General features: G+C 43.6%; 2 non-coding genes across 2 annotated transcripts; both read left to right on the top strand.

Annotated features, from left to right (window-relative positions):
* The first annotated feature begins 2,530 nt into the window (after window positions 1-2,530).
* On the top strand, window positions 2,531-2,604 carry TRNAI-AAU (transfer RNA isoleucine (anticodon AAU)). Its single transcript has one exon. It is a non-coding gene; the product is annotated as a tRNA-Ile (tRNA).
* Window positions 2,605-9,842: 7,238 nt separating this feature from the next.
* Window positions 9,843-9,916, top strand: TRNAI-AAU (transfer RNA isoleucine (anticodon AAU)). Its single transcript has one exon. It is a non-coding gene; the product is annotated as a tRNA-Ile (tRNA).
* The last annotated feature ends 905 nt before the right edge of the window (window positions 9,917-10,821 follow it).

The following is a 10,821-nucleotide window of genomic DNA, read 5'->3' as shown; positions in this document are numbered from 1 at the left end:
AGGAGGTGGCCATTCCTCTCGTAGACCATCCCTGACCTGGAAGATTTTCTAAAAAGCCTTGCAAAGCCAGAAAAATTGACAACTTAATCCACCTACTCAGAGTCATAAAAGTCACCTTCTTGTCTTTTCCAGGCTGTCCAAAAGTCACAAACAAGGAGTCGGTTTTCCTGAACTGCAGAGGCCTGGTGACATAAATGAAAAGAGCTCTTTAAACATCAAGTGTATTCAACAAATGTTCTTCCGGAGAGGAAGGAGAGGGAATGAAAGAAGGAAGAATTATTTCCTAAGATCTATCAAAAATAGACTTAACCTTTGCAGCAAAGGTAGGGCTAGGCCTTAAAGTTACCCCATCTTCCAAAGTATCAAATGAAGAGAGGACAGCATTTTAAGGCTCCCAGCTCCCCAATTGTTCTCAGCAAGGTGATAGCAAATAGGAAAATAACTTTATAGGAGACAATCTTTAATTGTACAGTATCCAGATCCTCAAAGAGATAAAATTGCAAAGCCTATAAAAGAGTAGGAAGATTCTGAGTTGGAGAAAAGGGATTTTTCATTGTTCTTACCATTGACAAAAGATCATAACAGTCTAGACACCAAAGAGTGTAACATCGATGAAAGTTCAGAAAAGTCCCTAAAAGCCTTTATCGCAAACCAATGAGCTTTCAGAGTGGAAAGACATTCAAGTGAAACCCATTCAGAAGAAAATGCAAAATAGCAGACAAACAACACGTAGCTGCCAAAAGATCATGAGCAGAACATCACGTCTGAAAGGACTTCCAGTTCTTTGAGTAAGACTTCGAAGTAGAAGGCCTGCTGGAGTGCTGAAGTAACTCCACTAAGGAAGAGGAAAGACCCTTTGCTAGCAGTCCAGACTTCTCAACCTCCAAAGCGATAGAGTGAGTTGGAGCAAGAAGGTCAGGGACGACGTTCTGAGAAGAGACACACTTGAGCAGTACCCAAGGAGGTAGAAGAGCCAGGGGTTCAGAAGAGGAAACCATGACATCTCTGGCCAATCAGGGTCAACAAGTATCAAGTTCCCTCCCCCTGCTGAGACTTGAAGAGAACCATCTGGATCAATAAAAAGGGGGGGGAATGTATAAAGGAGACTTCTCAGCCACTTTATCACCAATACGTCCACCACCTAGGCTCCTTGTTCCGGAAACCTGGATCAGAATCGACAAAGATGAGCATTGTCCTTGTTTGAAAAGAGATCCAGAAAGGGTTTCACAAACTCTCGGCATATCTCTCAAAACAACGACCTGGATAACGTCAACTCCAGCAAATTTGGAAACCTCCAGCTGTCTGCCATCACATTGTCGGTGCCCTTGATGTGTACTGCCGACGTATGCAACAGGTTGATCTCTGCCCAATAGCCCAATTGTTCTGCTATTGCATTGAGGGATATTGAATGCATGCTTCACTGCTGGTTAATGTAAAAGACCACTACCTTATTCTCTGTCTTTACTAGCACATTTGTCTGAGACAGATGATGATGGGAAAACTTCAAAGCCCTGAAACTTACCATCAACTCCATCTACTTCCATGACCTCCGACTCTCTAGGAAAGACCACTTGAATCGACAGGATCAGTCCAACACAGTAGCTATCCAGCCAGGTTTGCTGGCATCTGTTGGGAGGAATTCAGGAGGATCCAGGTGTATTAGTGTCCACTTAGACCAGTGGTCTTCAAACTCTTTAATGCCACATCCACCCAAAGGGAAAAAAAAACATTGGTGCCTCCCCTCTGAATTTTCCAGAATTCTTCTATCAAATTGACACTGTTTAAATATGTCTAGACCTATTTAAACATTGCAGTTAAGTTCTGTTACTGTTTTAAAAATGCAATCAAATACATGACCCCAAATATACTATTCTGGTCAGGCAGGCCTTACTAACCAATTGCAGCGTCATGCTCTGCTGAGTAAACTGATCTCACGGCAGTGAGGAATGCACAGGCCGGGTGGTGCCCGGCGCACGAAAGCGCTCCTTCTTGTGTTGTACGTCTCTTTGCGCAAATGCAAACTCAAATTTCCTGCACTGTGGTCGGTAGGAGAGACATGGGAAGGTGCAGTAGGGAAGGCTTGAGCAACAAACCGTTGGCTATGTTTTGTTGTTACTTTGTTGACATGAGCTAAAGTAATTTAAAGCAGAAGGAACGGTCAGACCTAAAAACAACTCTCTTACCTCCAACGCCGAATAACCACTATAATTAGAATATCTCAAAAGCAGCTGGCCTTGTAAACTTAATGACCAAGCAAGCCGATGCATTTTGGGTTTTGTTGTAAAAGAATACAAATTCTAGCCATCCTTTCCTTTTCTTCCGGCAACAACCAATGTTACAAAGATATCACAGCACACAGTGACATTGACTGAAAGAAGAGGCGCTGAGGCTGGCATGCAGCACTCAACAGCTCTTGTTATTGCAATCCAGACTGGGGACGGAAGGAGAAAAGTATGAAGGAATTGCGATAGTGGGACCGACTCTTCTGTGTATCTGCATGTCATGGAAAAAGGAGAACTCTGTCATTCATGGCCGGTTAGCTCAGTTGGTTAGAGTGTGGTGCTAATAACGCCAAGGTCGTGGGTTCGATCCCCGTCCCGGCCAAGTAAAGTTTTTCTCTCAAGTAAACTCTTTTTTTCTCATTTAATCAAACGCTTGTAAATCCATACACTCTGTTGCTCCAGTACACGTTCACTTTCCATTAGTCCTTCTTTTGCCACTTCTGACCAAAGCTCAAGCCGGCAGCGCCAGTAGAACAACAGAAGTGCAAGAGATTGTCTCTCCAAGATGGAGACACTGGCTCAGACTATGTCACGTGAGAGGTGGAGGGAGACCAAGAGCTGATTATTAGATGCGTGGGGATAAGAGGAACATAACTCAGGTGAACAGATTCTGGATAGTCATGCTATAGCTAGGATCAGCAACGTTACAGGGGAAAGGATAGGAAAATAATTAGGTGACAGAAGTATAGAAGTGGCTACAAGGGGGCGTGTCTCTTAACAGGGCCGAAAGATACACTGAAGGCGAAGGTGAAGTGAAAGAAGAAAGAAAGATCAAAGGAAATCAACAGTGATTGAAAGAAAACTCACAAAGGCAAATTGAGCAAAAGACATGACCTGGGGAGTTAGACTACTTCAAGGCAAATTTACGCCGCAGATGAGCATGACAACTGACCCTTGTCCAGTGGTGCTGAAACAATTTTCAGTGTGGGGGTGCTGCCATCAAAGGGCTTCTGAAAATCCAGGAATCATACAAAGAACAAGTCCTGCATAATGAGCCACGCACATTCAGAAAGAGTGGTGATGCGTTGGTTACTTATTGGTAATCTTCATTAGCCTTAGTACATTGCATCCTTGTGACAGTCATTACAAAGTAAAGTGATGTCACCCTCCAAGAGGAAGAAAGAACAGGAGGATTCTTAAATGCTAGCGCCATGCACCCAACCTGGGTGCCAAGCCCCTGCCAAAGGACTGATGGGAAGGTGGGCAGGATGTAATGTTTGTGACAAGGACAAGATGGACTTAGGGTAATGCAGGGTTCAAAACATTGGTACTCAAATGCAAAACAGAAAATGTATTAAGCGATAATGCTTCACAAATGTGTGCATTGAGGCCCAAGTAACCACCCTAGGAATTTCCTAGATTGTTACTCACTGGAATTCAACCCAGGAGGTGGCCATTCCTCTCGTAGACCATCCCTGACCTGGAAGATTTTCTAAAAAGCCTTGCAAAGCCAGAAAAATTGACAACTTAATCCACCTACTCAGAGTCATAAAATTCACCTTCTTGTCTTTTCCAGGCTGTCCAAAAGTCACAAACAAGGAGTCGGTTTTCCTGAACTGCAGAGGCCTGGTGACATAAATGAAAAGAGCTCTTTAAACATCAAGTGTATTCAACAAATGTTCTTCCGGAGAGGAAGGAGAGGGAATGAAAGAAGGAAGAATTATTTCCTAAGATCTATCAAAAATAGACTTAACCTTTGCAGCAAAGGTAGGGCTAGGCCTTAAAGTTATCCCATCTTCCAAAGTATCAAATGAAGAGAGGACAGCATTTTAAGGCTCCCAGCTCCCCAATTGTTCTCAGCAAGGTGATAGCAAATAGGAAAATAACTTTATAGGAGACAATCTTTAATTGTACAGTATCCAGATCCTCAAAGAGATAAAATTGCAAAGCCTATAAAAGAGTAGGAAGATTCTGAGTTGGAGAAAAGGGATTTTTAATTGTTCTTACCATTGACAAAAGATCATAACAGTCTAGACACCAAAGAGTGTAACATCGATGAAAGTTCAGAAAAGTCCCTAAAAGCCTTTATCGCAAACCAATGAGCTTTCAGAGTGGAAAGAGATTCAAGTGAAACCCATTCAGAAGAAAATGCAAAATAGCAGACAAACTAAAGGTAGGTGCCAAAAGATCATGAGCAGAACATCACGTCTGAAAGGACTTCCAGTTCTTTGAGTAAGACTTCGAAGTAGAAGGCCTGCTGGAGTGCTGAATTAACTCCACTAAGGAAGAGGAAAGACCCTTTGCTAGCAGTCCAGACTTCTCAACCTCCAAAGCGATAGAGTGAGTTGGAGCAAGAAGGTCAGGGACGACGTTCTGAGAAGAGACACACTTGAGCAGTACCCAAGGAGGTAGAAGAGCCAGGGGTTCAGAAGAGGAAACCATGACATCTCTGGCCAATCAGGGTCAACAAGAATCAAGTTCCCTCCCCCTGCTGAGACTTGAAGAGAACCATCTGGATCAATAAAAAGGGGGGGAATGTATAAAGGAGACTTCTCAGCCACTTTATCACCAATACGTCCACCACCTAGGCTCCTTGTTCCGAAAACCTGGATCAGAATCAACAAAGATGAGCATTGTCCTTGTTTGAAAAGAGATCCAGAAAGGGTTTCACAAACTCTCGGCATATCTCTCAAAACAACAACCTGGATAACGTCAACTCCAGCAAATTTGGAAACCTCCAGCTGTCTGCCATCACATTGTCGGTGCCCTTGATGTGTACTGCCGACGTATGCAACAGATTGATCTCTGCCCAATAGCCCAATTGTTCTGCTATTGCATTGAGGGATTTTGAATGCATGCTTCACTGCTGGTTAATGTAAAAGACCGCTACCTTATTCTCTGTCTTTACTAGCCCATTTTTCTGAGACAGATGATGATGGGAAAACTTCAAAGCCCTGAAGCTTACCATCAACTCCATCAACTTCCATGACCTCCGACTCTCTAGGAAAGACCACTTGAATCGACAGGATCAGTCCAACACAGTAGCTCTCCAGCCAGGTTTGCTGGCATCTGTTGCGAGGAATTCAGGAGGATCCAGGTGTATTAGTGTCCACTTAGACCAGTGGTCTTCAAACTCTTTAATGCCACATCCACCCAAAGGAAAAAAAAAACATTGGTGCCTCCCCTCTGAATTTTCCAGAATTCTTCTATCAAATTGACACTGTTTAAATATGTCTAGACCTATTTAAACATTGCAGTTAAGTTCTGTTACTGATTTAAAAATGCAATCAAATACATGACCCCAAATATACTATTCTGGTCAGGCAGGCCTTACTAACCAATTGCAGCGTCATGCTCTGCTGAGTAAACTGATCTCACGGCAGTGAGCAATGCACAGGCCGGGTGGTGCCCGGCGCACGAAAGCGCGCCTTCTTGTGTTGTACGTCTCTTTGCGCAAATGCAAACTCAAATTTCCTGCACTGTGGTCGGCAGGAGAGACATGGGAAGGTGCAGTAGGGAAGGCTTGAGCAACAAACCGTTGGCTATGTTTTGTTGTTACTTTGTTGACATGAGCTAGAGTAATTTAAAGCAGAAGGAACGGCCAGACCTAAAAACAACTCCCTTATCTCCAACGCCGAATAACCACTATAATTAGAATATCTCAAAAGCAGCTGGCCTTGTAAACTTAATGAGCAAGCAAGCCGATGCATTTTGGGTTTTGTTGTAAAAGAATACAAATCCTATCCATCCTTTCCTTTTCTTCCGGCAACAACCAATGTTACAAAGATATCACAGCACACAGTGACATTGACTGAAAGAAGAGGCGCTGAGGCTGGCGTGCAGCACTGAACAGCTCTTGTTATTGCAATCCAGACAGGGGACAGAAGGAGAAAAGTATGAAGGAATTGCGATAGTGAGACCGACTCTTCTGTGTATCTGCATGTCATGGAAAAAGGACAATTCTTTCATTCATGGCCGGTTTGCTCAGTTGGTTAGAGCGTGGTGCTAATAACGCCAAGGTCGCGGGTTGGATCCCTGTACGGGCCAAGTTACGTTTTTTCTCTCAAGTAAAGTCTTTTTTCTCATTTAATCAAACGCTTGTAAATCCATACACTCTGTTTCTCCAGTACACGTTCACTTTCCACTTCTGACCAAAGCTCAAGCCGGCAGCGTCAGTAGAACAACAGAAGTGCAAGAGATTGTCTCTCCAAGATGGAGACACTGGCTCAGACTATGTCACGTGAGAGGTGGAGGGAGACCAAGAGCTGATTATTAGATGCGTGGGGATAAGAGGAACATAACTCAGGTGAACAGATTCTGGATAGTCATGCGATAGCTAGGATCAGCAACGTTACAGGGGAAAGGATAGGAAAATAATTAGGTGACAGAAGTATAGAAGTGGCTACAAGGGGGCGTGTCTCTTAACAGGGCCAAAAGATACACTGAAGGCGAAGGTGAAGTGAAAGAAGAAAGAAAGATCAAAGGAAATCAACAGTGATTGAAAGAAAAATCACAAAGGCAAATTGAGCAAAAGACATGACCTGGGGAGTTAGACTACTTCAATGCAAATTTACGCCGCAGATGAGCATGACAACTGACCCTTGTCCAGTGGTACTGAAACAATTTTCAGTGTGGGGGTGCTGCCATCAAAGTGCTTCTGAAAATCCAGGAATCATACAAAGAACAAGTCCTGCAGAATGAGCCACGCACATTCAGAAAGAGTGGTGATGCGTTGGTTACTTATTGGTAATCTTCATTAGCCTTAGTCCATTGCATCCTTGTGACAGTCATTACAAAGTAAAGTGATGTCACCCTCCAAGAGGAAGAAGGAACAGGAGGATTCTTAAACTAGCGCCATGCACCCAACCTGGGTGCCAAACCCTTGCCAAAGGACTGATGGGAAGGTGGGCAGGATGTAATGTTTGTGACAAGGACAAGATGGACTTAGGGTAATGCAGAGTTCAAAACATTGGTACTCAAATGCAAAACAGAAAATGTATTAAGCGATAATGCTTCACAAATGTATGCATTGAGGCCCAAGTAACCACCCTAGGAATTTCCTAGATTGTTACTCACTGGAATTCAACCCAGGAGGTGGCCATTCCTCTCGTAGACCATCCCTGACCTGGAAGATTTTCTAAAAAGCCTTGCAAAGCCAGAAAAATTGACAACTTAATCCACCTACTCAGAGTCATAAAAGTCACCTTCTTGTCTTTTCGAGGCTGTCCAAAAGTCACAAACAAGGAGTCGGTTTTCCTGAACTGCAGAGGCCTAGTGACATAAATGAAAAAAGCTCTTTAAACATCAAGTGTATTCAACAAATGTTCTTCCGGAGAGGAAGGAGAGGGAATGAAAGAAGGAAGAATTATTTCCTAAGATCTATCACAAATAGACTTAACCTTTGCAGCAAAGGTAGGGCTAGGCCTTAAAGTTACCCCATCTTCCAAAGTATCAAATGAAGAGAGGACAGCATTTTAAGGCTCCCAGCTCCCCAATTGTTCTCAGCAAGGTGATAGCAAATAGGAAAATAACTTTATAGGAGACAATCTTTAATTGTACAGTATCCAGATCCTCAAAGAGATAAAATTGCAAAGCCTATAAAAGAGTAGGAAGATTCTGGGGGAAAAGGGAAAAGGGATTTTTCATTGTTCTTACCATTGACAAAAGATCATAACAGTCTAGACACCAAAGAGTGTAACATCGATGAAAGTTCAGAAAAGTCCCTAAAAGCCTTTATCGCAAACCAATGAGCTTTCAGAGTGGAAAGAGATTCAAGTGAAACCCATTCAGAAGAAAATGCAAAATAGCAGACAAACTACAGGTAGGTGCCAAAAGATCATGAGCAGAACATCACGTCTGAAAGGACTTCCAGTTCTTTGAGTAAGACTTCGAAGTAGAAGGCCTGCTGGAGTGCTGAATTAACTCCACTAAGGAAGAGGAAAGACCCTTTGCTAGCAGTCCAGACTTCTCAACCTCCAAAGCGATAGAGTGAGTTGGAGCAAGAAGGTCAGGGACGACGTTCTGAGAAGAGACACACTTGAGCAGTACCCAAGGAGGTAGAAGAGCCAGGGGTTCAGAAGAGGAAACCATGACATCTCTGGCCAATCAGGGTCAACAAGAATCAAGTTCCCTCCCCCTGCTGAGACTTGAAGAGAACCATCTGGATCAATAAAAAGGGGGGGAATGTATAAAGGAGACTTCTCAGCCACTTTATCACCAATATGTCCACCACCTAGGCTCCTTGTTCCAGAAACCTGGATCAGAATCGACAAAGATGAGCATTGTCCTTGTTTGAAAAGAAATCCAGAAAGGGTTTCACAAACTCTCGGCATATCTCTCAAAACAACGACCTGGATAACGTCAACTCCAGCAAATTTGGAAACCTCCAGCTGTCTGCCATCACATTGTCGGTGCCCTTGATGTGTACTGCCGACGTATGCAACAGGTTGATCTCTGCCCAATAGCCCAATTGTTCTGCTATTGCATTGAGGGATTTTGAATGCATGCTTTACTGCTGGTTAATGTAAAAGACCGCTACCTTATTCTCTGTCTTTACTAGCACATTTTTCTGAGACAGATGATGATGGGAAAACTTCAAAGCCCTGAAGCTTACCATCAACTCCATCAACTTCCATGACCTCCGACTCTCTAGGAAAGACCACTTGAATCGACAGGATCAGTCCAACACAGTAGCTCTCCAGCCAGGTTTGCTGGCATCTGTTGCGAGGAATTCAGGAGGATCCAGGTGTATTAGTGTCCACTTAGACCAGTGGTCTTCAAACTCTTTAATGCCACATCCACCCAAAGGGAAAAAAAACATTGGTGCCTCCCCTCTGAATTTTCCAGAATTCTTCTTTCAAATTGACACTGTTTAAATATGTCTAGACCTATTTAAACATTGCAGTTAAGTTCTGTTACTGTTTTAAAAATGCAATCAAATACATGACCCCAAATATACTATTCTGGTCAGGCAGGCCTTACTAACCAATTGCAGCGTCATGCTCTGCTGAGTAAACTGATCTCACGGCAGTGAGGAATGCACAGGCCGGGTGGTGCCCGGCGCACGAAAGCGTGCCTTCTTGTGTTGTACGTCTCTTTGCGCAAATGCAAACTCAAATTTCCTGCACTGTGGTCGGCAGGAGAGACATGGGAAGGTGCAGTAGGGAAGGCTTGAGCAACAAACCGTTGGCTATGTTTTGTTGTTACTTTGTTGACATGAGCTAGAGTAATTTAAAGCAGAAGGAACGGCCAGACCTAAAAACAACTCTCTTACCTCCAACGCCGAATAACCCCTATAATTAGAATATCTCAAAAGCAGCTGGCCTTGTAAACTTAATGAGCAAGCAAGCCGATGCATTTTGGGTTTTGTTGTAAAAGAATACAAATCCTATCCATCCTTTCCTTTTCTTCCGGCAACAACCACTGTTACAAAGATATCACAGCACACAGTGACATTGACTGAAAGAAGAGGCGCTGAGGCTGGCGTGCAGCACTCAACAGCTCTTGTTATTGCAATCCAGACAGGGGACAGAAGGAGAAAAGTATGAAGGAATTGCGATAGTGAGACCGACTCTTCTGTGTATCTGCATGTCATGGAAAAAGGATAACTCTGTCATTCATGGCTGGTTAGCTCAGTTGGTTAGAGCGTGGTGCTAATAACGCCAAGGTTGCGGGTTGGATCCCCGTACGGGCCAAGTTAAGTTTTTTCTCTCAAGTAAACTCTTTTTTTCTCATTTAATCAAACGCTTGTAAATCCATACACTCTGTTGCTCCAGTACACGTTCACTTTCCATTAGTCCTTCTTTTGCCACTTCTGACCAAAGCTGAAGCCGGCAGCGACAGTAGAACAACAGAAGTGCAAGAGATTGTGTCTCCAAGATGGAGACACTGGCTCAGACTATGTCACGTGAGAGGTGGAGGGAGACCAAGAGCTGATTATTAGATGTTTGGGGATAAGAGGAACATAACTCAGGTGAACAGATTCTGGATAGTCATGCTATAGCTAGGATCAGCAACGTTACAGGGGAAAGGATAGGAAAATAATTAGGTGACAGAAGTATAGAAGTGGCTACAAGGGGGCGTGTCTCTTAACAGGGCCGAAAGATACACTGAAGGCGAAGGTGAAGTGAAAGAAGAAAGAAAGATCAAAGGAAATCAACAATGATTGAGAGAAAACTCACAAAAGCAAATTGAGCAAAAGACATGACCTGGGGAGTTAGACTACTTCAATGCAAATTTATGCCGCAGATGAGCATGACAACTGACCCTTGTCCAGTGGTGCTGAAACAATTTTCAGTGTGGGGGTGCTGCCATCAAAGGGCTTCTGAAAATCCAGGAATCATACAAAGAACAAGTCCTGCAGAATGAGCCACGCACATTCAAAAAGAGTGGTGATGCGTTGGTTACTTATTGGTAATCTTCATTAGCCTTAGTCCATTGCGTCCTTGTGACAGTCATTACAAAGTAAAGTGATGTCACCCTCCAAGAGGAAGAAAGAACAGGAGGATTCTTAAATGCTAGCGCCATGCACCCAACCTGGGTGCCAAGCCCTTGCCAAAGGACTGATGGGAAGGTGGGCAGGATGTAATGTTTGTGACAA

This window comes from Pleurodeles waltl, chromosome 12 (genome assembly GCF_031143425.1).
Source record: "Pleurodeles waltl isolate 20211129_DDA chromosome 12, aPleWal1.hap1.20221129, whole genome shotgun sequence".
Taxonomy (NCBI): domain Eukaryota; kingdom Metazoa; phylum Chordata; class Amphibia; order Caudata; family Salamandridae; genus Pleurodeles; species Pleurodeles waltl.
Note: the sequence above shows the minus strand (reverse complement) of the source record. Positions and strands in the feature narration are given on the sequence as shown.